Source organism: Acyrthosiphon pisum, chromosome A3, assembly GCF_005508785.2.
Source record: "Acyrthosiphon pisum isolate AL4f chromosome A3, pea_aphid_22Mar2018_4r6ur, whole genome shotgun sequence".
Taxonomy (NCBI): Eukaryota; Metazoa; Arthropoda; class Insecta; order Hemiptera; family Aphididae; genus Acyrthosiphon; species Acyrthosiphon pisum.
Genome location: NC_042496.1, coordinates 34,169,907 through 34,197,148, shown reverse-complemented (window position 1 = coordinate 34,197,148; position 27,242 = coordinate 34,169,907). Strand labels below are relative to the sequence as shown.

Genomic DNA, 27,242 nt, shown 5'->3' with positions numbered 1-27,242 from the left:
TTTAATAGGCTGTATTTTTTTTTGAGTTTTGTATAAACATTTAGTACAGAGGTCCAAAATTTGATGTGGGGGGAGGCTGTACAGCAGTATAGTTTAGTTAAATACCTTACTCTATTTATAAAGTCATTGATGAATAATTACAACTATCGTTGATAAACTGCATTAAGTAATCAACAACAGAGTTCGATTAATTTTCTTATTTTATTTTAATATTTAACTCAACGTTATAATTGAAAATATGATTTAAATTAAGTTACTTAAGTTATAAATGACTTATGGTGGTAAATCACTTTAGGTGTGTAATACATTTTATTTTTATATCTGTCTTTAAACAGTATTCTACAGATAAGAAATATCAAATAATGTTTTTTTGTTAACATTTTGACGGGGTTTTCATGGAGTTCTCGTATGGATCAAGTATAAATCCAAAGGTTTAGGAAAAAAAATCATTTTTCATCATCCAAGGAGTGCCGATTGCAGAAGGATAGTGACCTGGAGTACAAAGTGTGGCTGAGATCCTTTGTGCAGTATACTTTAGAAAATACTATTGGATACAACTTTTCCATTACTCGGATTGTGTCTATAAAACCTTCGGGACGTATTGTGTCTTCTGACAACAGAAGCCACTATAGATCTCTAGGATTATAATAATATTCACTCCCTGTTTGTATAGATTTAATTAACTTTATCGGCGTCAGGTTAGACGAATTGTCTACTTGGGGTCTGTTTTATTTTATATCTCCAGCAGATGAACAGAAATATTACCATAATATTATACATAAAGAGTCAAGAAAAAATATTAATTTTTAAAATGTCATTGGATTTAAACTTTTAAGTGCAGTAGTGTAACAAATAATAATTGAGTATTATTTTAAATATTATTTTTAGAATAATATTTTTACTAATTTATTTATAAAAATTTAAATGAATCGGAAAATTTATCAGAAAAGTAAAATTATTTCATGCGAAATCTACTTCCGTAATTTACACTCCTTACTAACTCTAGTGTATTTAAATATAACGTAAATATAATAAGAACTAATAACGCGTCGATTGTTAAAACATTTTTGAATCTATACATGTTAATAAAAAATAATTCGAACATATAGATGGAAATCCAACGTCTGATGACTTAAATTGAAAAAAAATTACTTATTCCGTAATTATTCTAACTCGATCGGGAACAATATGAAACCGGTTCTAAACTGTTACTTGAACCACTCTGTATGCTACAACCGCAATTCGTCCTTCGCCATTACCTCGTCACTCGTCAATAGGCTTATTATGAAATCTCCAAACCAGATGTATAATATTATAATCCTTTAGGCGTCAAAATATCTCAACGACATTTTTATTCCTTCCTTTTCCCCACCAGCACACTCTTCTCACCATGTATTTCTCTTTCTTTCTCTTATACACACGCGCACACACACACACACACACACACACATTCTTATAAATTCGTATATTTTAGATTTAGACTACTGCGTGAACACGTCATAGTACAGTGTATCCTCCTCCAACCCGTCGACTCCCTCTATCGATTGTCAGCTGCCAAGAACGTTTTGTATATTATTATAACACTCGTTGATCGATCACCGTTAATGGCGACATTATTCAACATAGAATCGTAGAGACTCTGCAGCAGCCACAGCACGTATGGTATAATGTACACAATAGGTGTATCATTTATTTAATATGCTTTTGGACTTAGAGAAGGGAACGAAAAGTGAAATATAAAATGTTCATTCCGTGTATCTCTCACATTACAATTAATTTTAATTTCTACACCGGATAAAGTTTTTAAAATATTTGGACTATTTTTAAGCTGTTTATGCCTTAAACCAATATACAGCGTTTTACTTTACGTCCGTATTGCGACTTATAAGTTTATAACAATAATAGTTGCTATAATATTTATATTATAATAATTATTTTATAATGCAAGACGTTATATTTTTGAAAAAAAAAATAGTTCAACTTACTGTATTACTGAAGGTAGTATCTATAAATAAATAAAAAATCCTTAGAAATAGAAACTGGAGACCATTCAAAATCGTTTTTCGTGCGCAATGATTCATCATTGAATTAATATTTAACAAATACATTATAGTGATCTGACGAAGTTCACTCAAAACCTACTATGCAACAGGATAAATTTCTTTGTTTTTTTTTATAATATTTTATAGTTTAATTTTTTGTAATTAATTGTGATCGATTATTTTAGTTACGAAGTAGAGTAATTAGTCTTCTTTTGCGTTGCGGAAGGGTGAAAAAAATTTAAAATATTGTGCGTATGGATCAATATTACATGGAAAATAAAAGTGACTAATATTTTAACAAAACAAAACGATTGTCGATATTAAACAACAGTATTGAAAACTTGCAGTTTGTTTTATGAGGTGCTTTTATTTTCTTTGCACAAAACCTTTTCCCAATACAAGAGTGCTATTTATTTTTAAAAAAAGTTGTTGGATGGATATATTACGGAACACGGAAACCTAATACTGTTTCCAATACAATATGTCCCATGAATAATTCCATGATATATTAAGTGACAAAAAATAAATTGATTGAAAATCGATTGTTGCCATTTTTTTTTCATGATGTAATATTGTATTTAGTTGTATAAGAGTTAAATAGCATATTTTTTTCATGCACTCACCTAGTGAAGTCGTTCTAGCTTGCCTATAATCTAGAACTGTTTTATGTAACATATTTTCTTACCCATGATATAAATACCTCATAATATTTAATGTACTGATGAAATAAATACGAAATAAACATTTTCTGAGCTAACACCACGCAGTTATCAGAATTTATAATAAAAGCGTGACGGTTTTTAGTAAAAATAATAGGAAACAGCGGTTTAATAGTTCTTAAACTGCCTGTAAATATTGACAGTAATTCGGCAGAGACGCCGTTGAGCTATTGAAACTTCCAAGTAGGTAATTAAATGAAGAGGTACAATCAACAGCCGGATAACTATATACTTTTCTTACTATCGAGAACGAAAACAACACTGTATAATGAAATGATGGATGATCGAAAAATAAACCATTAAGGAAGGTATTGCATAGGTACATAATACATATATACAAAATGCATATGAATATTGAATACTATGTACGTAGAATCTTGTTTATGTATAAAAGTACGTTCCCTCTTAAAATAAATACAATTTAACTTTGACTAATTGGTTTTTATGAACAACACATTCTGGATAGGTTTAGGAAAAGTGTAACTTACAATTAAAATATAGCTATATTTTAATAATTATGAACGTTTAACTAGATTACTTGAAGGGTGTACCCACCAGTATATAAGTACTATCGCAATATATCTAATAAAATCAACTTGCAGATTTTAAATTGTACTAAAAATGTAATCAAAAAGTAAATATAAAATAATTTGAATATGGAAAGTTATCAATGTTATTATAATACTTAAAATAAAAAATTGTATTATATAAAATGATTTTGACAAAATGTTTATCAATATAGCGCTGTTTTATTTTTAAAGGGATTGTTTGGATACATTTTTACATACTTCGTTTGAGTGGTTTTTTTTTATAAAACGTAGTAAACAATTTACATTAAAACATATTATGGACTTTGATATAACAACGATAACGGTATTATGGAATCTGCTTAAAGGATTACCACAGGACAATCGTACTTGACACGAACCAAATGAAAAAAAAAACATTCGTTTTATACGATTCTTTGATAGCATGGTGATTTCTATACTTAGGTATGTAAATATTATTTTTTAAAACGTGTGTTCATTTTAAAATTCGTCATCGGGATGAATAATCAGTACACCTTTAGAATAATGGATAGATTATATCTTATATTAAGAAATAAACATATTAAGTACCCGTCCAAAAACAAAACCTTTAGTAAATCCCTCGTAGAAAAACGTACCTAATATTCCAAAAATCCTATACCGTAATATTAAATGACAAAACCCTATACTCGCCAACATGGTGGGTACCTAAGTCGTCGAGACTTGGGGCTCACATTGCCGTGACCCACTAGTCCCCGGGGCGTCGTTATTTCGGGACGCGCGTCTGAAGCCGAAAGTCATACAAACACATCCAAAAAATCTGACTCCGAAGACGCCGAATTTCTGCAGTGGCGAAGGGGACTATATAATAAATATTAATAGTGGATGTGAAGGTAAACTTTTTTTCCCCAATACACCTAACCATTGTAATTGGATTGTTCCGTTGTTTCCTGGTTTATAAATTCCGAAAAGACGAATGGGGTGCGTGGGGTATTATAGAACGAGCGAAAAGGGCTGAAGTCAATTTACGCTTGCGTGATGTGTCGTACACGACAGCGTCTGTCTGTGTGTATGCCGTGTCGGCTTTTCGGGTTTTTAAAGTCTCAAAGCTCCCCATCAGGACGATTGATCACGCGAAGCTCTTGACCCCAAAAGGCACGCGGCTTGCAATGGTCGTGTTTCAATGTGCTATATGACCTCCGTGAAATGTGCACGGTACCTGCAGGGTGCTATAGTCAAAAGCGTCTCCTATAAGAATGGCATTCGTGTTTATACGATTTTGACTTTTAAACTATTTGTTTTGTCATTTGACACGTGTATCAAAATGCTTCGTACGACAAAAAAATTAATTGCAAATTTTAACATTATAATTTCTCAAGTATTTGCTAATTAAATCGTTTTGAATTGTTCGAAATTGGAGTGTTTGTTTCGGTGTTTCATATCGTAGATCAATTAAGATAGTATATAATAGTGTTGTTCAAGAATGTGTGTCAATATAGAGTAATTGTAAACAATAAAAATTGGTTATCAAAGTAATGTATGCACCAAATGGATTTTAGAGTCTACTTTACCTTCAAGTGAAGCGCTACTTAAGCAAGGGGAATAATGTGTGTTTACATTATACACTATCAGTATATTATACAAGTGCGAAATTTGCCACTATAGTATAAAAATAGGGGTGGATACGGTCAAAAAATCCATGTCAAGTATTGTTTGCATTCTGCAAACGCAATTAAAATTACTGGATGAATGTATGAAATAAAATTACGAATAACAATAAAGTTAACTCGGCTTGAACTTTGTGAAGTGTCACAAATTTTTCCAAGAACACTTTTTATTTTTCATAACAGTACCGTGGGTACGTGGAAATTCATTGAACTATTTATTATTATTTAAATTTTTAATAAACTGTCATATTTGATTTTATCCGTGTCTTTTTAAATGTTGTACCAATTCCAGCTATACCTTGTACCTATCAGTATTATGCAAATAATTATCCCTATGCGAAAAAAAAAAATAACACTTTGAACTCATCGCGGTAATCACAAAATGTTCAATTTAATTAATTTTACAAAAAAAAAATATTTACAAAATATGTTTGAATGATATTAAAAAAGTAATCACAATTTATTATAGTATTCGTTGATCCACTAATAAACTTATTTTACTAGAAATTGATTTACGTTCAGTATCAGCTATATTAATTTTTAACACATTTTAATTGCTGTAATATTAGTAAATATTCTAATACTAACTAACATTTATATTTTATTTTTATTTTTACCGTAGATAGACACATACAATCCTGCGTTATATATCCTGTATATATTTATTATATTAGATATATATATATATTTATATGTATACATACGGATCGCCCAATAAAGTACAGAAAATATGATTGACTTGTTTTATTGAACGGAATAAAACACTTTATTGTAACGTCTATTGTTAGCAATATTTTATTGTAAAGAAATAACTGTTATTATAATAGTTCTATTATTTAACGGAATTCGTTAGTAACTATAGGTTGAATTCAAAAAAACTATTCAACATTCAAACTATTCACAAAAACTAACCAACTTTATAGATTTTGATGTATTATATATTATTATCATCAGTAGTAAATAAGATATAAATGTAACAAATTTTTTATCAGATTATATAATTTGAAAAATATAAATATAAACAATACATGATAATTTACTGATTCTCTTAGCTATATAGTTGCTTTGCTTATGTTACTGATATAAGTATCAAATTATATTTAACAGTATTTTTATTTGCAGTTTTAAATACACTGACTGAATAATATACATTTTATAGATACATATATTAGTTTTTGTCATGTCGTTGTCATTTTATTTTGGATAGTACCTATTACTATACCATTAAATTCTATAGCTGCAATACATTAACAGCTTAAAATTAAAAGTAATAATTTTATGAATATGACCATTGGTCACTAATAATAGTTACTAAAATGACTAAGTAAAATTAAAGCTGGTCTTAATGGTTAAATTATTGTTGTACAATATAGTTGGATGCTCAGAGTTAAAAATAAACAAATATGATTGTGCATAACAAATAGTTTACTAATTATCTCCATAAAATCTTAGTCACGTTTGTGTAACATTGGAATGGTGGATAAATGAGTAGGAAAATAACCAAAAAAAAAAATCCGTGTCTAATTCGTCCCGCAGGGACCATTCGGCCGCTGAGACTTACAACTCCTCTTCGAGAGTAATAAAAACCGACCGGAAAAGTCTCTACTATACCAGCCTCCGGACAAATTACACGTGCAAGGGACATTCGTTAAGATAAGTACACACGTTTTATTGCACGAGCATAATATATAATGCAATAATTATTGTTCTCAGATTTGTGGTATTTCGTTGTATACGTTTTATTGCTGCTTTTATCTCATTCAAAGTTTGATTGATATTGAACACATTTTAACATAGAATTGATGAAATTAATTTTTCTGAAAATAATAATAAACCAACTCCATGCACTAGCTTGAAATGTTTAATCACTGGAAACGAAACAGTTTTAAGTAAATGATCACTATTTATATATTTTTGAAATTTATAATTATTATTTATCTTTTATGCTGATTAAACAAGCACGTGGTTATCATAACACTCGACATAATATAATGTTCAACATTTTTATGGAACTTAAAAAAAAAAAAGGCTTTAAAATGTAAGGTATTATTATGCAAAATATGTGTGTAATAATAGGTACACTAATCATTGTGACTGTTAAAAATATTTCGCACTGTACATATTACTAAGTCATTATTATTTCTGCTATAAGACTGTTAAATTATAAATTGTATAACATTATATATGTATGGTTGTACTTTGTCATATTCATTTGTGAAAGACAATGACTGAATAGCCGAGTACAATACATCAATACGCATACACGCTCATCCTTTTGTACTTACTTATCAGGCAAATATTTGATTTTAATCAATACACATAAGCGCATAGTATATTCAAATGCTATATAATATAATATATTTACCATGGACGTCCAATACAATTTTTATTAATTTTTAACCGTATTTTAATTAATTTCATATCTGCAAAGTGCGCTTAGTTATTACCCATTTCTTTTAACGTTATACTGTGTGCTATTCATATTAGTAGAGCTTAAGTAATGGTTACTATTTTTTTTTATGGATAAAAAAAAATGCATTACTAAAATTCCGAACAATTATTTCATTTTAGTGTTCTTAATGATTTTTATATAGCATATTCACTGAATTGTGTTGATTTTTTTTCTCAAATAAATTCTTTTAAGGAAAAATATTTTGGACTAGACTGTTTGTGTAGGATATAGAACCAAATGATAAACGTTAGTATGGAATCCTCATTAGTGTGTCTGGAAATGGAAAACATATTAGTGTCGAATGTCGATATTACACATCCTTAATTGATACTTGGTCACAGATAATAACAAAAAAAAATACTTTGATCGCAGAATGTATTTATTCTAAATCTAGCTGCAATGGAAATCGTGTGTAAAAGTGAAAACATTTTTACATCACACACGATCAATTAAAATACCATTAAATGCGAATCGTTCAAAAACTATATTATGTACCTACCTATATGACTACCGTATAACCACAATTTAATGAGACGACTTTATCTGTAGGTTACGAGTCATTAACACTGAGGGTTTTGAAACTTTATAAAGAACAATAAAATTCTACTGCAGAAAAGTAATGACAGACATCATTTAACGAAAATCAAAATATATACAGTGTAACTGCATGTGTACTGTACAACCTTACTTCTTAGTTATTATGATGATAAATCTATCGGAAGCAGCATTATTTCGTTATACTTTTACTAAACTAAATCAAACTAAACTCTATATAAGACTCTAGTAATACCCAAATAGTTCCAAATGGCAAATTCCATCCGAAAAGCGAGATGTTATAATATTAGATTTTGAAACAACATTATTAAATTAAATATTTTAAATAAACGTTGTAAGTTTGAAAACGCGTATTCTGCGTGTCAGAAAATACATTTTGACATACGAGCATTCAATATTGATAAGTTAAATCATTTATTTATTTTACTACCTACCTTATATTTAAGCTGGAGCGATAAAAAAAAAAAATTAAAACACTTAAAGTGTAGATTTATGACGCTGTACTAAACTTATTCACAGTAGAAACCTTGAACACCTTTTGGCTTTTTCATCAAAACAAAATGTATACAACCAAAAAATAACCATAAAAATATAAGTAGTGATAAAAGTAATAATAAAATGAAATAATGGAACGTTATGTCAATCATAATATTATGGTTGAATAGAACCAAACTAACTACCCACTCAAAACATACGACTTGGATAAAAAAAAAGAAAATAAGCAACTTTCGGAAGTTTATATCGTAATTTACCTCAGTTTTTAATTAAAGAATTTTTAAAGCTTGGTTTTTAATTATAACTGAACTATTTCAAGTTAAAAATCATTATATGTTAAAAATGTCTGTATAATTCTTCACGTCAATTCAACAAAATGAGTAATATTAAAAATAAATAAAATATGTTTTATTAAAAATATAATAAATTTGTAGTGATTATTGAACAAAAATTTGATACAATTATGATAATAATAATTTATTTAGACTTGAATTAAAACATTTTTTTTTTTTAGGTCAACTGTTATCCAAATAGATGACAAAAAAATTGAGAAAAATGAGAAAAGTCACTTGAAATAATAATTATGTATACCAAAATTATATTAAACATTATACAGAGTGTGTTCAAATAATATTTACTATTAGTGACGGGAGTAATTCAAACTCCATTAAGCAACCACTTTAAATTAGTTCATCCTCGTGGGACACCCTGTATTCATATGCCTATATACGAATGAAACACCAAAACTTCATAAAGTATTTAACTAAATATAAATATTTTACAGTATTATGTTTCACTATGACAATTTAATTTCTAAAGGTAGCAACATTAATGAGACATCGTGACTCTTACACAACCGTCAACCAAATTTCACTTTAGAATCATAGTCTAAGCGTCACATGATATTTATGGAAAGTTTTAAGAGCCATAAATTGTACATGATAATGTAAATGTTATTATAACAAGTTTAATTGATGACATCCCGACGCATTTTGTGGTCAACCGTCTAAAGCGTAACGTCGTATTTCATGAGTTGTATACAAACGCTAGTGTGTAGGGTGGGTTTCTCATCAAATACAATGTTGGTGGCGTTTAACTATTTATAACTATCGGAATTATCGCGAGATTTATTGTATAAATATTTGACAGCATTTTAACAGCAAGTGTATAGAAATCTGAGATAGGTAGTCAATTGTCGGAAAACCATCGGGCGTCATAATCCACTGTCAGACACCGTATAACCTAGCGTATGAATGGAATGGGATAAAAATAAAAACATTTTGTTACGAAAAAACCGTCTCTTTACAGACATTTGTTAACAGAAACGTATAAAAAAAAAAAAACACTCGATTTGGGCCTTTTTTCGACCAAATTATAAATTGACAATCGTTGTGTCCGTGAATCAATTCTAATCGGTGATCAATTCACTAGGAAAAAATGTAATATAGGTAACTATAGGTACTGTGTGTTATAATATTATATAGTCATTCCCCAAAGTGTACCATATAGTTTGTTTATACAACACATATTTATCAATAAATATTAAATTTAATTAAAGCTTAGTGGAAATAAGCTAGGTTCTAAAATCGCAATTATTTGAAACTTAAATTGAAAATCATTATGCAATAAATTTAAAAATTCTATACTATGGCTGTGGGATGAATGAATGATAGAGACTGTCTAAAAAACCCATAATTCCACATCTGTATCTTAAACTGTATTTACGAAGAATGTACCGTAGAATTTTAAATTTTAGAAGTACAATGATATTGAAGCAGTGACATTCGTTCGCAGTATGCGGTGATAACACTTCTTAAAAACTCTATAAGATACTGAAAATTGTAAATCCCCTATAGTTTCACAATATAATCTCTGTTTTAAAATAATATTATTGTTATAACTTGAATGATGCATGAATATACTATGGACTTTGTTAGACTTTTTACAAATGGTATTACTATATTAATTTAGAAAAAAAAAAGAAATCAACTCGTAAACACTGGGTCACACTCACATGCGACGGGCGGACGCTGCATAGTTGCTCGTCGCTCGTCGTCGTCTCGGTGTAATATGCTCCGCTACCGTCACCACCACCACTGTCACTTCAGCGTTGGGGGGTGAAGGTCGGGGCAGAAGGGACGATTTGGAGATGGCAGGGATGGTTGGAGGAGTTGGCTGAAAGGGATGGTTGGAGGAGTTGAATGGAAGGGATGGTCGGTGGAGAAACGATGATCCCGGGCCGGCAGTGCGCAGCGCCCGGTACCAGTTGCCTTCAAAATCAATAGCGGTGGGGGAGGACGTCCGGAGGGGATAGGGTGGTGGAATAGGGAAGGAAGTGCGGGGTGGCAGGGTCATGCTTGCGACGGCGGTGGTTCGCGGCAAACAGGGTGTACACACTGCACAGCCGGCGGCGGCGGACGATCGGCCCGCGAACGTCTTCGCTGTTTTCTTCGACCACCGTCGCCGTCGCCGTCGCTGCTCGCTCTCACACTATCGTTCAACCCCCCCCCCCCCCCCCATCACCACGACCAACCCTTAACTCTCTGCCTCAATACCCTCGTCGACGTCATCTGCTTTTCCTAGCCATACAAAAACAACCCCCTCGTCGTCGTCGCGTTGAAAAGAGTATTTTCCCTTCATCGACCGCCGTCTCGTAGGCCTAAGGCTCTTTTTATTAGAGCCCATCTCGGTTAGCAGTATTTTCTTCTTCATTTTTTTTTTGCGGATAATAATCACTTTTCTTTTCTTTTTTTTACTCTCTCAACATTATGCAAATGTACGATAACGTTGTCACCGAAATACTACACGCCAGACTTTTCCCTCTCACCATCACACTGTGTACCACGATGTACCGTCACATTAATTGCTATCCAATCGTCGCAGCAACTGCATGGTAGGTACTCATTTAGTGTTAAATTGTTAGACGTTAAATTGAAAATGATTGACAATAATAGTAATTATCGGTGCAATGAAAACAAAAAAATGTTTCAAAACTTTTCACCACAAATAATATTATTGTCAACGATTTTAAGTTAAAATATTCGTACACTTCCTAATCTTTCACATCTACATATTAATATAATTCTCTTTAATTTAGTCAATTTTTTCCAATCAATTTATTTTACTTGAAACTCTAAACTGAATCTAATAAGAACACCATAACAATTCGAAATAGTTATTTATAAAACAATTTTTGCGTACCTGTGTGAATATATTTCAATTTTCAATAACTTATAATTATAAGCATATGATATGGCAATAAATTACGTTTAAACAATAATAGTTTTATATAATATAATTGGTTTTTATCAAAATAAAAATAATTACCTAACTAATCCGATATTAGTTTAAGAAAATAAAATAAATCCCAAAGATTAGAATGTATTTGTTTGTTGATTCCATTGTGAAAAATATTACAACAATAATATAGTATGACATTGGTTGTGTACTATATCTATAAGCTGCAAATACTAACATTAAACCAAAAATAAAAATAATATGTCAACATAAAAATTGCATTGTAGTTTCTCGAATAGACTATAGAGGATTTTCGATTTGAGTTAAAAATATTTACTGCTATAAATATTTTTTTTTATTTAAGTTATGGTAAACTTTTCTTCTTATATAGAATTATAAATTCATATTATGTATTCAAAAAAACAACATAACATGAAGTATAATATGCTCATTTTGTATTGATATTTGTATGAATGTATAATAAACAATGCATGACATATTATTATGGCCAACGAATAATAGTTACATTCGAAGTACAATATTTCGAAAATGGTCTTTTTATTTTTTTTTTGTACATAAACAATGGTGTGTAAAATACAAATATTCTAACGACAATTTCGTTTTTAATTCGAGCAAGATAGATATTTAACAAAAATATTTCAATTAAAATGTCTCAAGTTCTTGTCAAAATCATAATTATATATTTAATTGTTATAATATTATCTTTGAAAAGATTCACAACTACCATGTATTGGATAAACATTTAATTTAACTCATCGCATTGAATAAAACAGAGCAAAGACTCGCTCACTTCATCAATACCTACTTAAAAAATTGATTGAAATTCAAAGTTTTCTAAGCATGTTAATGACAAAGCGGTTATTTTGATTGTATTCAAACTCACTGAGAATATAATCGGTGTTGAAGTTATTATTCGAAAATAGTTTCTGTTATAGCGATTAAGAAATAAACGATTCGTGAATAACTTTGAGTAGTTCATTATTGTTTTCAGTAAACCATATTGATTCGGAAAACATTTTATTATTTTTGATTGAAATGGATTTAAAATATGTCTACGTACTTACCAATGAATAATTTTTTAAGTAACCGTTTAAATTAATAATTATTTAAACTACGATGTTTGTTTTTTCCCTTTCGATGGAACAGTTTTTTCCTTTCATTCTAAGGTCACGGTGTTATTATACATTTTTGTCATTAATCTTGATTCTATTAAAAAGAGAATTCGATGAACTGAGCTGTTTCCGCCGTTCAAACTGTTTATTTGATAAAAAAAAATATAACAAATTACAGTTCTGAAAATAAGTAACTCGTTGTAACAGAGACGGATTACCAAATTTCAGAAGCTCAGTGATTTACAAGCTATCAGTATGTCATCACCAAGCACAGAGATTCGAAAAAATAAAATTATATTTTTATATTTATCTATCATGTTTTTTATTTTATTCTTATTATTATTTTATTACGAACATGATATTATACATTATACACCTATGATTTATAAACTTACAACAAAAGTCATACGTTTATTTTATTTATATAAAATATCACATATTTAACTTAAAATATAACGTAATGTTTTATAATTAATAAGCATAAGTAATCGAACTAGGTACCTAATGTATACCATATTTCATATTTATGTTATGTACTCTCAATTGGTTATTTAGATTCTAGTTAATGATATATTCATCTAGAAATTCTAGATGACTAAATCATTGCATTTTTGATTTGTAGTGTTTATTGTAGGTATAATGTGGCGTGTATGGGATGTTATGTTGTTTTGGAGCAGTAAATATGATTTAAGATGTAACATTGAAGATAGACAATTCGATATAAAATCTAAATGTTACCTACTTAGGAGCTTTAAATATAGAATATTCCAATCACTTTACTTAATAGTTATAAAAAAACTTACAAAATTCAGTGGTAAAACGGTAATAGTTATACAACAGTGGACTTTAATAAATACGATTTATGATTACCTATATTATTTTTATACCACCCATTCTATTGTATGTCAGTATTGACTTGTTATTTAAGTATATATACTTATATTCGATGTTTTTGGAAAAAACTAGTTCAACATAACAAATTGAGAAAATAATAGTAATAATATAAGTATATTATTATTATTATTTAAACTGGTCATAGAAATATATGCTGTAAGGGAGGTACCGCCCGTCTCATTTTATTATTTTTTTAATACTTTCATTATAGTGACATACTCAATGGCTAATAACACTAGACACCTATATTAAATAGAATAAGTGAATTAACTGGTTTTATTTGAGCCTAATTTAGTCTAAATAACAACCGTAAAAAAAAATAATTTAAGGTGTTTCTATATTCAAATATAAAGTGACTTGGTATCTTTAAATATTAAATTACGAGCACACTCGAAACCAACTATACAGCAGAATAATTTCTACCTTTTTTTTTTTTTCATAAAGTTATTAGAAGAATCACGAATATTGGATTTAAAGGGTTCAAAGGGGTGCGTACTTCAAAGTTATCTGAGTATATCAACTATGAACTTTATACTTGTTAGAAAGTCTCAAGACAGTCATTATACTTCATTAATAATTCAATTCGTATAATTTTGGTATTTGACCAAGGAATAATTTAATGAACGTTTAACGAAAATCAAACATATTTGCTAATTAATTATTTACTTATGTGATATTACATACGTTTGTTATAATTTCAATGAGGAAATATTTGTTTATCAATATTTATCATTAATTACTGAAAACAAATCAATTGCATAACTAATAAGCGTCGAATATTCAAACTGATTATGAAGACTCTTAAATAATTTATTATTAGTTATACTTTAATATTATGTTTGATCAATATTTATTAATTATTAACAATATCAATTCATGATTTCTTCCATAATTTGTATTTAGCCATAAATTATTGAACGCATGCATTAAATCAGTATTTTACACTATAGTCTATTAACTAAAATAACGATTAACTTCCAATTAGTATAACCAAATATCTAATGAATGACTGTATGCGCTTTAGCATGGTTATTATATAGTTCAAAGTTTCTTATTTACATGTTTTGGCACACAAATATTAATAAATAAAAAAAAAATCTAATTAAACGTTTTTGAAACATTTTTAGCCCCTCCTCCTTTTTTTCGTGACCGTACCAACCTTATCCTCATTGCGTGTAACACGTGCCCATAGTTGTAATCGCTAAGAACAGTCACAAAATGATATTTTGCAGTAAAAAAAAAAAAAAAACCGACACAAACAATTAAACTTTAGCAAATCAATCGTTAATACATTTTACTGGTAGGTATTAAAAGATGAGCAAAGTGTGCACAAATCAAGACATTTGTCATAATATATAATGTAAAATATAATATTATAGTTGAATTTTACAATATAAGAATATGAACAATATTAAATAATAATTCTATGGTCTATAATGATTATAGTCGGGTAAAATAATATATTAAAATATTTCTTGTCCAAGGGAATATTTTATCGCTTTAACACGCACACGTTAGCCACCAGTTAAAACGTTATTTATTTATACAAATTTGCATTCTCGTAACCTTATTAAAGGCAATTCCACCAACAATATGAGAGTGAAATACAGAAGGAATATATGTGTGTGTTCGTGTATGTAAGAGAGAGAGAGAGAGAGAGAGGGAGAGAACGACACGCTGAACTAAACGGATTCGAGTTAGCGCATAAATTTGCATACACATCGCCTACATCGGCGGGGGGAGTCACAAAAGCCCCCGAATTTGGTGTGCAGAACAAATAAGCCGAGCGGGTGCGTTGGCGGTGGAAAAGGTCTCTCCGGCGGGATGAAAGAGGATTTTGGTGGATAGAGACGTTTCGTTAAGTGAATATACTATTCAATTTGGCTTTAAAAGAATACGGAAAACTTACGACTATATTTTAAAAAACAATCGTTACAGTTCATAAAGAAACTAGGTCAAGTTCGGATTATCAATCATACTATAACAAGTTATATTGTAAGACATACGCTATATTATTATATCATTATACATTTTAATTTTAATTAAAGTACCCTTGATAGATGTGCAAATGTATGTTTTATGTTATTCAAAATAAATCTATATCAGATTTGGATTTTTTCTAAATTTACTGATCTGTTATAATATAATATTTATGCACAAAGTCAATTAATCATCGATGATTTTTCTATTAGTATTACAATACTGAGGTAAGTCAAAAATAATAATGTTTAGCAAAAACCGAATGTATTGTATTATTCATTATTATAGTATAATAGAGTAAATCATAGTACATTATATTATAGTATCATACATTATATTATATTACAAAATACATTTTTATTCAGACTGTCATTACAATATAAATGTATATTATGTCATTGTCTTATAGTATCCAACACTGTTTGACCTAACACATATTTTATAAGTACCAACAAATAGCATAATATGAAGTATTAAGAAAGGATGTTATTTATTTAAATTTAGATCGGTATCGAGATATTTCGTTTTAAGTTCATAAGAATAATCTTCCGCTAAAGAAATGTTTTGAAGAGCATAATTATCATAGGTATCTCTATACGTCTTTCTACAAACAATAACATGAAGCCGTTGTGGATTACCCTGTTGCGCGCGTGAATTGAAAACATGAATATATACATAATATTATTAAAATGTGCATGCAGTTATACTCTTTTTTAGATGTATTAGATATAGCATTATAATATTATGTTACTAACAACCATTGAAATGTATATTATGAGGGTCACAATTATGGTGGATGTGTAATTTCTCCATATAGAAAATGTCCCGTAAACAAGTTCGCAGCCTTTGTGCAACACTTAAAGAAAGAAAATAAATAAAGCTTTAGAAATAATGGCTTATACATGTTTCCTCTTACCCTTCTAAATGCATCGGTGACCCTTATGTGCACAGGAATGAAGCGGATCACGACCCTACTCTTTAGGCATATTCTAGGGGTTTCCAAAAAGTTTATCACAAAAATGTATATATGAATTTTTAACTTTGGCTGGTACTATTTGTTTACAATGTTTTTATAATAAATCTAATGGTATTTTCATAAAGATGGTAGCTAAGAAAACTAAGAAACCGAGATAAATATAAATAATATGTGATTTGTACCTAGTAAGTACTAAGTTCCAATAGAAATTGTATGAAAACAAATTAAGTAGGTAGCTAAATATTAATTACGTTATTTATTGTACAATGCTTGTAATAAAACATTGTATAATAATTATTGATATTGAATAATGAATATATTGCAATTATGTAATATTTACTAGTATTTCATCTATAACAAACTTGTAGATTATATTAATGATTTTTTTTTAAATTTTACGAGTTTAAGATTGAAGAATAATTTAGTTTTTACTCTAAATAATAATAATGATAATGATATACAGCATCATTTTAACCAATAAAATGTAATTTAGATTAAATGTATAATCGTAACGTATTTTGTTTTAATGTGGATAAATACATATTTTGACCTACTATATAATTTATGAGTACCTATCGTTTAATACATATTTCTACTATTTAGGAAAATTAAAAAAAATTATGATTTTCATAGCATTATAAAAACGAATTTATCGGTATTGATATTATAGCAGTCAAATAAAATATAATATAAATGTCATTGTTTAATGACATTAAAAATGATCTATGGTACCTAAACGATTTACCTCTATGAGTACCTATAGTTTAGAATATAAGCATCTACAATTGTAATAACTCGATAAAATGGTAATTTATAATAATATATACAAACATTACAAAGTATTACTAAAAAAGTTAAGTATATACTGAAATAAAAAATGAAAATATGAAATTCGGTTACCTACTTTAGTTCTGAAATGCGACCGATCTATGCATATAGTATAAAAAGTTGTGTTTTAATAAAATTGTTTGCCAACAGTTTCGCACGGCACTTTTATGCGAATTCGTGGTGTAAAACCTCAAGTGTTGATCTTTGATTCTATGCATAATAATATGGCATTGGGGAGGCATGCGCTAGTGCATAAATGGGGAGTTAGTATTTTGCACACAGACGATAAAAGACCGAAAATGTGAATGATCTCATAAAGTATTCACCTCACACTCCAGGAGATTTATTCTTAGTTAAAAAAATGTTGCTTTTCTCTCGGGTGTACACATTTTTTGTGTTCTTGGTTATTTTTATTTGTTGGTTGTATTAATTTTAAGTTTTTATTTAGGCCGAACTAAATAATTTCAACGGGACAACAAACAACCCCCCGAGCAGATGTCCATTTCAAGAAAATCCTATATTTCACTTCAAGTTACAGCCCAAAAAATATATGCAACGAGTATTTCGTGGTTTGTTCAATTGACAAATAAATAAAATATCGATTTCTGAATCAGTATTTTTTTTTTTTAAGGAAATAATGACCGAGTTATAAAATTTAAATGCGTAGGTATCAGGGTTTTTTAATGACTCAAAGTAAAGCTTTTGCAGATTTACTGTACCAGAAAATAAATACGAAATCGTATTACTATCCAATGACTGCAGATAGCATTGAAAAATACTTTCAAGACACGACGGATAAACAACAAATCAATATTAAAATTTAAACCGCTTACGTATAAGAAATTATAAAATATGAAAGTTGATCCTGTTTTTAAAGACGTAAAATCGATCAAATAAAGATATTTGTACATCACTCGTACTGAAAATTTACGTTTTTATTTCATAAAAAACAAAAATTGTCAATGAGTAAAATTTTTTAAATTCATATGGCATAATATATATGATATTTAATATTTCTATTACTTTATACGAATGGATACACAATACTACTATATGTAACCTACCTATACCTACCAACATAATTATTTACAATCTTTTTTTTTTTAGTTCAATATCGTAATGTATTTATAAATACGATATAAGATCAGAAGCTTAGAATTGAAAAATATAACCAGATAAATGTGTATTAGGTATACTGTCACATATAAAATGAATATTAATCAATTCTCCGTAGCAAACTAATTTACATAAACTATATATAAACTAATCGAAAAAGCGTCGTCAAAATTAAATTCCTTTGTATTTTCTCGTGCAGAGAATCTCGTTAAGTAAGTGTTTCATATGGACTTGAATACTTGATTGACTCGCGTCAGTCACATTGGTTGAACCTAAACAACTCGATCGCTACGAACTTCAAAGGAGCTGTTCTTTACAATCATAATGTTCTGAAAGTAGGTACCTATCCTATTTAGACACTTTAACTGAAGGCGCATATTGAACTACACTTATGGAAAGTAGGAATACTGAATAAACTTAAATGCGTTTTGGAATACTTCCAATAACTCGAAACATTCAATACCACTTTGACTTTTGAGCCCCGCAAGAACCACCAGAGCCCACTTTAGGTGCTTTATCCTTAAAATATGACTGTTTTCCGGTTATTGATGCACACAATTAAACCGTGGGGGTCCCTGAGGACATTGCAACCGAACTTAGGGAAGTTGCTGCGAAACCGATTTACGATTCACGCTGCCATGCCAGAGCACTGGTGTGGTATATTAATCATTCAGAAGGAGAATTATCATCCCTCGGATTTGCACACATCCAAGAAATGCGAGTATATCTACTTAAAAAGTTTAATCACCTGTGACCTGTAGTACATGCATACACAGTGCTGGTTAAAACAAACGATAGTTGGCCGAGTACACGTGACGGGCAATTTATGGCGTCCGATGTCCAGAGGCTAATTTGTGCTAGGAAAATGACGCGTGTAAATAAGCACGTCATACAACCACCTACACCCACAACATTTAGCCAACCCGAAGCTCTTGTGTTAAAATTAATGGTTCGTTCAGTTACTATTTAGTTTTTACTTTGAATCAAAAGATTCGATTTTTTTAATTTGCAACATAAATGTATATATTTAATATGTCTATACCATAATATTGAGACATTTACTTGATTCCAGGAACTTAAAATGATTCACCTAAAATAACTTGATTTAAATACAAAATTAACATATTGACTAAATAAAAACAATTCAAACACTAGAAAATATCTGCAAAAAATATATTTTGTATTTTAACAAAAATCCAATTTTTATATTTATTTTATGGAACAAATTTTTAAAATAAAATAAAACAAGTTCCACCTATTTTAAGTAATATTATTATTTTCATAACATTAAATTTATTAAAAATACTTAATATATTATATTTATTTCTGTAAATAATAAATTTAAACCTAATAAAAAAATACATTAGTTGTTTTTATCAAATATACTTTTTAATCAGTTAAAACAATCAAATTGTATTATGAAATATCGAGTGAAATATAATAGAATTTAGATAGTTTTAAAATATCGAAGATCATATTATCATTCTGAAAACTATTAACTGTAGTAAAAAAAGTTACTACGTAGGTAATTGAATCACTATTGGTCAGTAAAATTAATCCACTGAAAGTTTTAATCATATTCGATACCTATAACTATAAAGTTTTAGCTCTAAATTAGATTATTAACAATTAAGTTTCAATAATGTTTTATCGTGTCAGTTGGTTTAGGTTTTACGCTTTATTAAATAATTATAATTTAATGGCATGCGTTTAAAGTTAAATCTTAAATTTATAATTATATTTTCGATTCAAAGCAAAAATGTGTTTTAAATCATCTTTATACAATATACATATACCTATACATATATATATTTAACTCAGCTGGCTTACTAGTTACTAGCTTACTTATTGTTGGTTTGGATCATGTAACTGGAAAAACTTAAAAATAGCTGAAAATGTGATAATATTTACAAATATTATATTGATAAAATATCATTGATGAAGAAAAAATTAAAAAATTATTATAATCATGCAATCTAATTACAAGTTGATGATTTTATGTTCATTATATTATTGCGATTAAGTTATCCATATCAATTGTATTGTCGACGGTAAGTTTATACAATTTTATATCGTTGATTTAAGAAAATTCTGTCATATCTCAGACTATTTTTATTTAAATAATACTATACATTTTAAACGTGGTAAACAAATTATTCCATTGTTATTATTATTAACAGCGAATATTATTTTATAATATTATACCAATATTGTTCAGTCTTTACGAGTGCCTTTGCAGCTTATAACGGATTTATTATTAAAAAACGTTTTATTTCATTTCAACATCCTAGTCCCACGAACATAAAAATGCGGTACAATAAGAATAGTCAACTTTTTGTAAAACTGACTCTTGACAGCATTTCTTGAACGAAATTGTAACCATGTAAATATTTACGGAACGCACCATATTGGAAGTATATCGCGCAGATGCAAGCAGCATAATATTTCTAATAAAAATTGTCTTCATTAAGATGACATGTGTCTCACTCGTATAATTAACGACGAGTGAGTGTTTCAATCTAAGAATATTGTTATGACGTGTCTCTATAATTGTTCCGAAAGCATAATAATATTATAATAGATAGTGCCTGTGAGTGGGATGGGCTAGTCAAAGGGGTGGAGGGGGGAAGTGGGTGCGCTGATTATGGTATTTATAACGTTATTTATATAGGCAGTACATTATTAGCGTTAAGGCGTTTTCACTCACCGGCCACTGTGGAGACTGATGCGGTGTCTTGTGGTGAAAACTATTGTTGCGTGCGTTATTCAGAAGAGACAATAATTATTATACGTAACCGGAAGAATGATGATGTTCGGGAGGCGATAAGCGGTAACGATGGTATCGTATAGAGTTTCACGACACCGTCCGTCGGTAATTAAATCTGTTTCCTCCCGACATTCGAATTCAAAAATAACTGTGATCGATTTACACCGCCGACCACATTCGTTATAATATTATGATAAATACACACGTGTGCACGCCACTTGATATTGCGTAAACGTCAATATAATAGTATTATTATTATTATTATCGTTAACAATAATGTGTACAATGGTGTTATTATTATTATGTTTTATTGCTAATGGTATCGACAGCGATATCCTCGGCAGTTTATGGTTTTATTTTTTTTTTTTCGCCGTTCTAATAATTATTACTGTCGTCGTTTCGTCGCGGTGCAAAAAACGTACATTCGGACCGGCCGTCGAGACTTGCGACTACTAAACTGCAGGCGTGATCCACAGCAGTACCGGTGCTTCACTGGGGGGGGACCGTTGATCGGCGTGTGCGCACTCCCCGGGGCCGCGGACGAGACGCCATCTGTGTGCGATGGCCGAGCGCGAATGCGGAAAAAAAAACGCGAGCACGCAAATTTGTTCGTGTGCCACCCGGACTTCGCGATTGACCCCGGGATTACACATTAATATTCGATACCACGAGTGCGATGGTCGTCGCAGAGAAAAAAAAAACACCACCGGGAAGAAAACAAAAATTGAATTTCCCGAGTATATGGGCGATGTATACGCGTCCGTATATATAGTAGGTACCTACGCATATTTAGGCGTTGACCATGAATCAGCAGAGTTCAGTATTTTTACTGGACGTCGTTCTGCAGTTTTTCGACAAATCATAATATATTATAATTATTATAGTTTAAAAGCTCTGCTTGAGAACTTGTTCATAGATTGATAAGTCGAAGTATCTAATACTCGAGATAAGGGAGATACCTACCACGATAAATTCAATTTTGAGACCTATTCTGGTAAACGATATTGAAAATTATATTAATTTTAATCAATTCATGGGTACATATTTTTAAAATGTTACTACCTCCCACCAATTATTATACTATATTCATTGAAAGCATAAAATGGTCTATTTATTTATAAACATTGTGTATTATATTTTATTAACATATTTTAAGTGACTTGTAATCTGTTTAAATTATCATGATTTATTCTGAGAACTAATAAATTATAAAATAAAAAAATCTATTGATTTATCATTTGTATCCAATTATGTGGTATGAACAAAAACTTATGGCAGACTGATAAATAATAATTTACTATTCACAATGAGTAGATTATGATATTAATATTTGATAAAATTATCTGTTTTATAATTAGTAATTGGCAATTAAAGTTTTAAAAGCAAGTAGTAGGTACACAATAAATATTTTATCATGGCCCGTAAATAATTAACTCGTAAGTAAATTATGTCTACCCTATTTACCCTTTTATGTTTATGTATTAGTTTAATACCTTGGTATTAAAAATTTACTATTTTACACACATTTTAAATTCTGATTGATTAGAGCAATAAATGTATAGATTTTACAATGACGTGTGTCTGTATATTTTATTTATGTGTCTGAAGACAATTTTTCTAGTAGAAATAATGCTCTTATTTATCAATTTTAAGTGAAGTTTCATTGGGTCTAGTTGATGATTTTGTGAGGTAAAAATTGAAAATTATCAGTCTCTGCTTTTTAAAATACAGGGAATAACAAAAAAATACGAATGTTTGTTAAAATTTTAATGTAATAAATTATTAAAATAGTTATTTGATACCTAATCTTGGTTACCAAAAAATTCATATCTTAAGTTAATAATTATACATTAACTATATATTATAATAATAATAATATAATATAATATATATATAAAACACGAGTTTTCTCGTAGGGCTCAGTATTCGTATGTATGGAATTTAATAAAATAAATAAATATATTATATATACTAAGGTAATCTTATATATCGAGTTGCACTTCTAGATTTAATAGTTCATATTAAAATACAGAAATTATGAACGATTTTAATGGCATTTGACGTGTTCCTGAATAGAGAAGAAAATCCAACACTGTCACTCCCGGTAATAAGATATATAAATGGATATTTTGTACTAAATTCGATTAAAGCCTACGGAAGTTACATACTTGCATATTGATTAGAGTGCTTTATTGTAGAATATCCTATTATCCTACAGCAAAACCTTTTGATGTTATAATTTCGGAGGACACAATTATTTAAACTGATTGATAATAGAAATAATGTTTATGAAAATAAATATTTAATCCAATTAAAGATATGAACTGTTGAAATGATAATAAAACAAATATTATTTTAGACAAATATAAGCAAATATTGGTATGACATATGACCTATAGTTATACCAAAGAACACTGTTTACATTTCATAATTAACTTAAATTCACACTTGAAAGTATTCGATTCCGGCTGCGTTTTCTACCAAAAAAAAAACTATTTTATAAGTACTAAATTTTCCTAGCAATCGGATACGAGTACAAAAATACACTTGAAGTTAAAACTCTTCAAAATTTGATTTGATTAAACTCAAACAAATAGTTAAACAACGTAAGAATATAATTTTTAAGAAAACTCGATGAAGTATCCAATTCAGTTTCAGATATTTCAAAAGATAACTGGGTTATTTAATACAATTTTTAATTAACAAAAAAAGGTATAAATAATATTCGTTTTAGCGCTTATGTTGATTTTTTTGACATATGTTGGAGCACCACGTTTTTTCTTTACTATTACAAACACACGCACACACACACACACCTTAAAAACCGTTGGTAACGAATCCCCTTAAATAAAATAAGACAATTATTAAACCCTCCATAACATAATTTATCTATAGTTAAAGCTGTTTTCGTTTTCATTTTAAAGGTAAAATATAATTAAAACCTCGTGGAAATATTTCCAAAATTATATAATCTTAGGTTATGCAAACTAATGTCAATATAATTAAAACTTTGTAATTAAACTTACGATGACTTTAATCGAATTTATATTTTATTAATATAATAACAGTCACCCGAAAAATATTCGAATTAGTTAACTCTTAGGTCCTCCCCGGTACTTCGGCGTTATCAATATCTAATCTCTTTGATCCTTGCACATCTGTCTTTTTGACCCCTTAATTTATTTTTTTTGGACTCCACTCTCCAAATATATTCAATTACCTATCAATTTTACTTTCAGACTGTTCATCGTTGACTATGCATGTACAAAATTGTTATTATATGTGTACCTTAGATACTTAATGAATACTTTTAAATTGTATTTAACATATTGTTATCACACCCATAACAAATTTATTTAAAATGAGAATCTATTTAATTTTAATTTTACAAATTTAAACTTTACATTTAGTGACTAAAAATAAAGAAACATGAACATTGTTCTGATAGAACAGACTGATGTCGATGGTGTTTTGTAAATATTCCCGTCTTAGCGTATCTCATATTTTGTTTTATATTTATGATTTTGATATACTTTACTTGGCATTTTATTACATGCATCATGTAAAACCAATATATTCAACATTTTCCTTAGAATCTAAAAGTGTAGATAGGTACTTTTCATATGAGTACCTAGTATTTTTTTTTTTTTTACTACGTTTATTCGATTGTGTTTTATACATTTTTATCTCTCTCTTTATATATAATATAGCTATGAAAAAACCTTATAATTTTACTTAGTAGGTACTTGTTCAATAAATCCAAATGTAAGACGTAAAATAAGTAATTGTTATTTATATTGATTATTCAAGTATTTATAATAATCTGGAGCTATAAAAAATAATAATTCCACTCTATTCCACTCAAAGAATAATGGATTCAGGAATGTAATATTAGGTAATTGGTCTAAATTTAATATTAAATACCTTAAGTTAAGATGATAAATATAGTTTTAGGAATTTATATGTGTATCTATATAATATTATATATGGCAATTATTTGATTAAATTAGGTGAACTCACTTTGTATATAAAATGGAAACATTGGAAGCCAAATGTTTCATTATTTTGAAAAGCACTTCCCTACAGGTGCATATGGCCTACATATCTGTAAAATAACAATATCGTGTAAGTAATTATGATTTTATAACTTGATAATATATGCATACAAAGACGTAATCAGGATTTTATCTGAGGGTGGTTAAGAGGAACGCCAGAGTTGCGCAACGATAAAATTCCATACTGAAAAATATATAATATATAAATTTATGATACCATTTCCAACAGCTTTGGAAAAAAAAAATGTTTAGATAGAACTGATCATCTTATAATGTGGCTAAAAGGCTGATTTCAATAAATTGTATTCATTTTTATTTCAATAAATCAATACAATTAAATTAAAAATGTCATTGAATATGTAAAATTTAACTTTTAACGACCGGAATATAGAATACCTAAAATTTTTAAAATATTGGCTTTTAGTTGCTTTACAAGGCGATCTAATATTTCAAATCTATTAAGAAATGGCTTCAGAAAATTAATGCGCGTTTTGAGGTTTTTATTCCACATGAAATTTGATCGCTACGATACTGCCGTGGCCTTAATGTTTATTGCTTAAAATTGAAACTCATTTAAGTATTTAACTACAGATTCAGTTTAAATATTAATCAAACAGTTTTTCAATATCATACTCCTAATGGTAATTGGTAATGCACATATATGTACATAGCGTCATAGATATAGGCCTACAGGCCATAGGAGTCGTCATTTTTTTACAATTTCATTTGACAAACGCAGTAAAGTTTCTTTTATAGTACAATAATACATATTTTTAAAACTTTTACTTTTATGATGATTGTTTGCAATACACACTAAAAACTTGTCATCAGTCTAACATTTTTATTTAAAAACAATCATTAAACATCCTTTTATTTTGTACACCAACTGTTGTTATGTTTTTAATTCCATAAACTATGATGAAATGACACGAATTCCTTTCATTCTATTTGTATTATCATTATTATTCATCGCAAGCACTCGTGTGTGTGTTTGCGTGTGATGTGTGGGGTTGAATTTTCTTTTATCTTCTGCAGCAGACGTCGAACCCATTGACCGACAATATTATTATTATAGGATCGTCATTAGTTGCGGGTCTTAATATATTGTGACTGAATAATAACAGCATAGCGGATACAGTTATAATACATCTACATAGAGAACGACGTGTTATTGTGACGGGTTTAATTTAACATTGTGAAGAATGATTGCGAGAATACACTATATTATGTATAGACGTCATGACTCGAACTATAATATTATTTAGGATTCGGGATTGTACACAATACTATAGAGTATTTACCAGCAACTGCGTCCTATATTATTATTAATATAGTGACCTAAAGGACGGCCGAATGCGGTATTAACGACCACGAAAACGATGACAGCGATGGAAAATAAGTTATCGTTATGACTTATGAATGAATTTGAAACGAGAATTCGAACGGAAAAAATATTTCAATTGACTAACGAGATCAAGCAGGAGATTGGGTCAATGTGGAAAAAAATATGTGGGTACACAGTAGGTACAATCTCTATATTATTATAATAAAACCGCTTTATCCTATTTATCATAGGACTTAATTCCATAACATTACATTTTACACCGGAAGTAAAAACATTAAAATATGTCTTTCAATCAAGCGATTAGCACCCAAAACGTATTTATTATTCATATTCAATAATTTTGTAAATAACTTAGCCAGGGCCTGGGCATTGTATTCTTTTTATGAAATTCCATCTAAAATGTCTAGGCCTATTTCCAAAGTTATGGTTTTTTTCAATGAATAAATGTTATCGT

General features: G+C 29.0%; 1 protein-coding gene across 1 annotated transcript in view; it reads right to left on the bottom strand.

Moving 5' to 3' along the window:
- Window positions 1–21,856, bottom strand: part of LOC100160019 (teneurin-m) — a 199,013-nt gene extending 177,157 nt beyond the window's left edge. Inside the window, exon 1 of the mRNA XM_029491332.1 lies at window positions 21,329–21,856. The gene's annotated coding sequence lies outside the window, so the exon portion shown is untranslated. The remainder of the gene's footprint in view (window positions 1–21,328) is intronic.
- Between the last annotated feature and the right edge of the window lie 5,386 nt (window positions 21,857–27,242).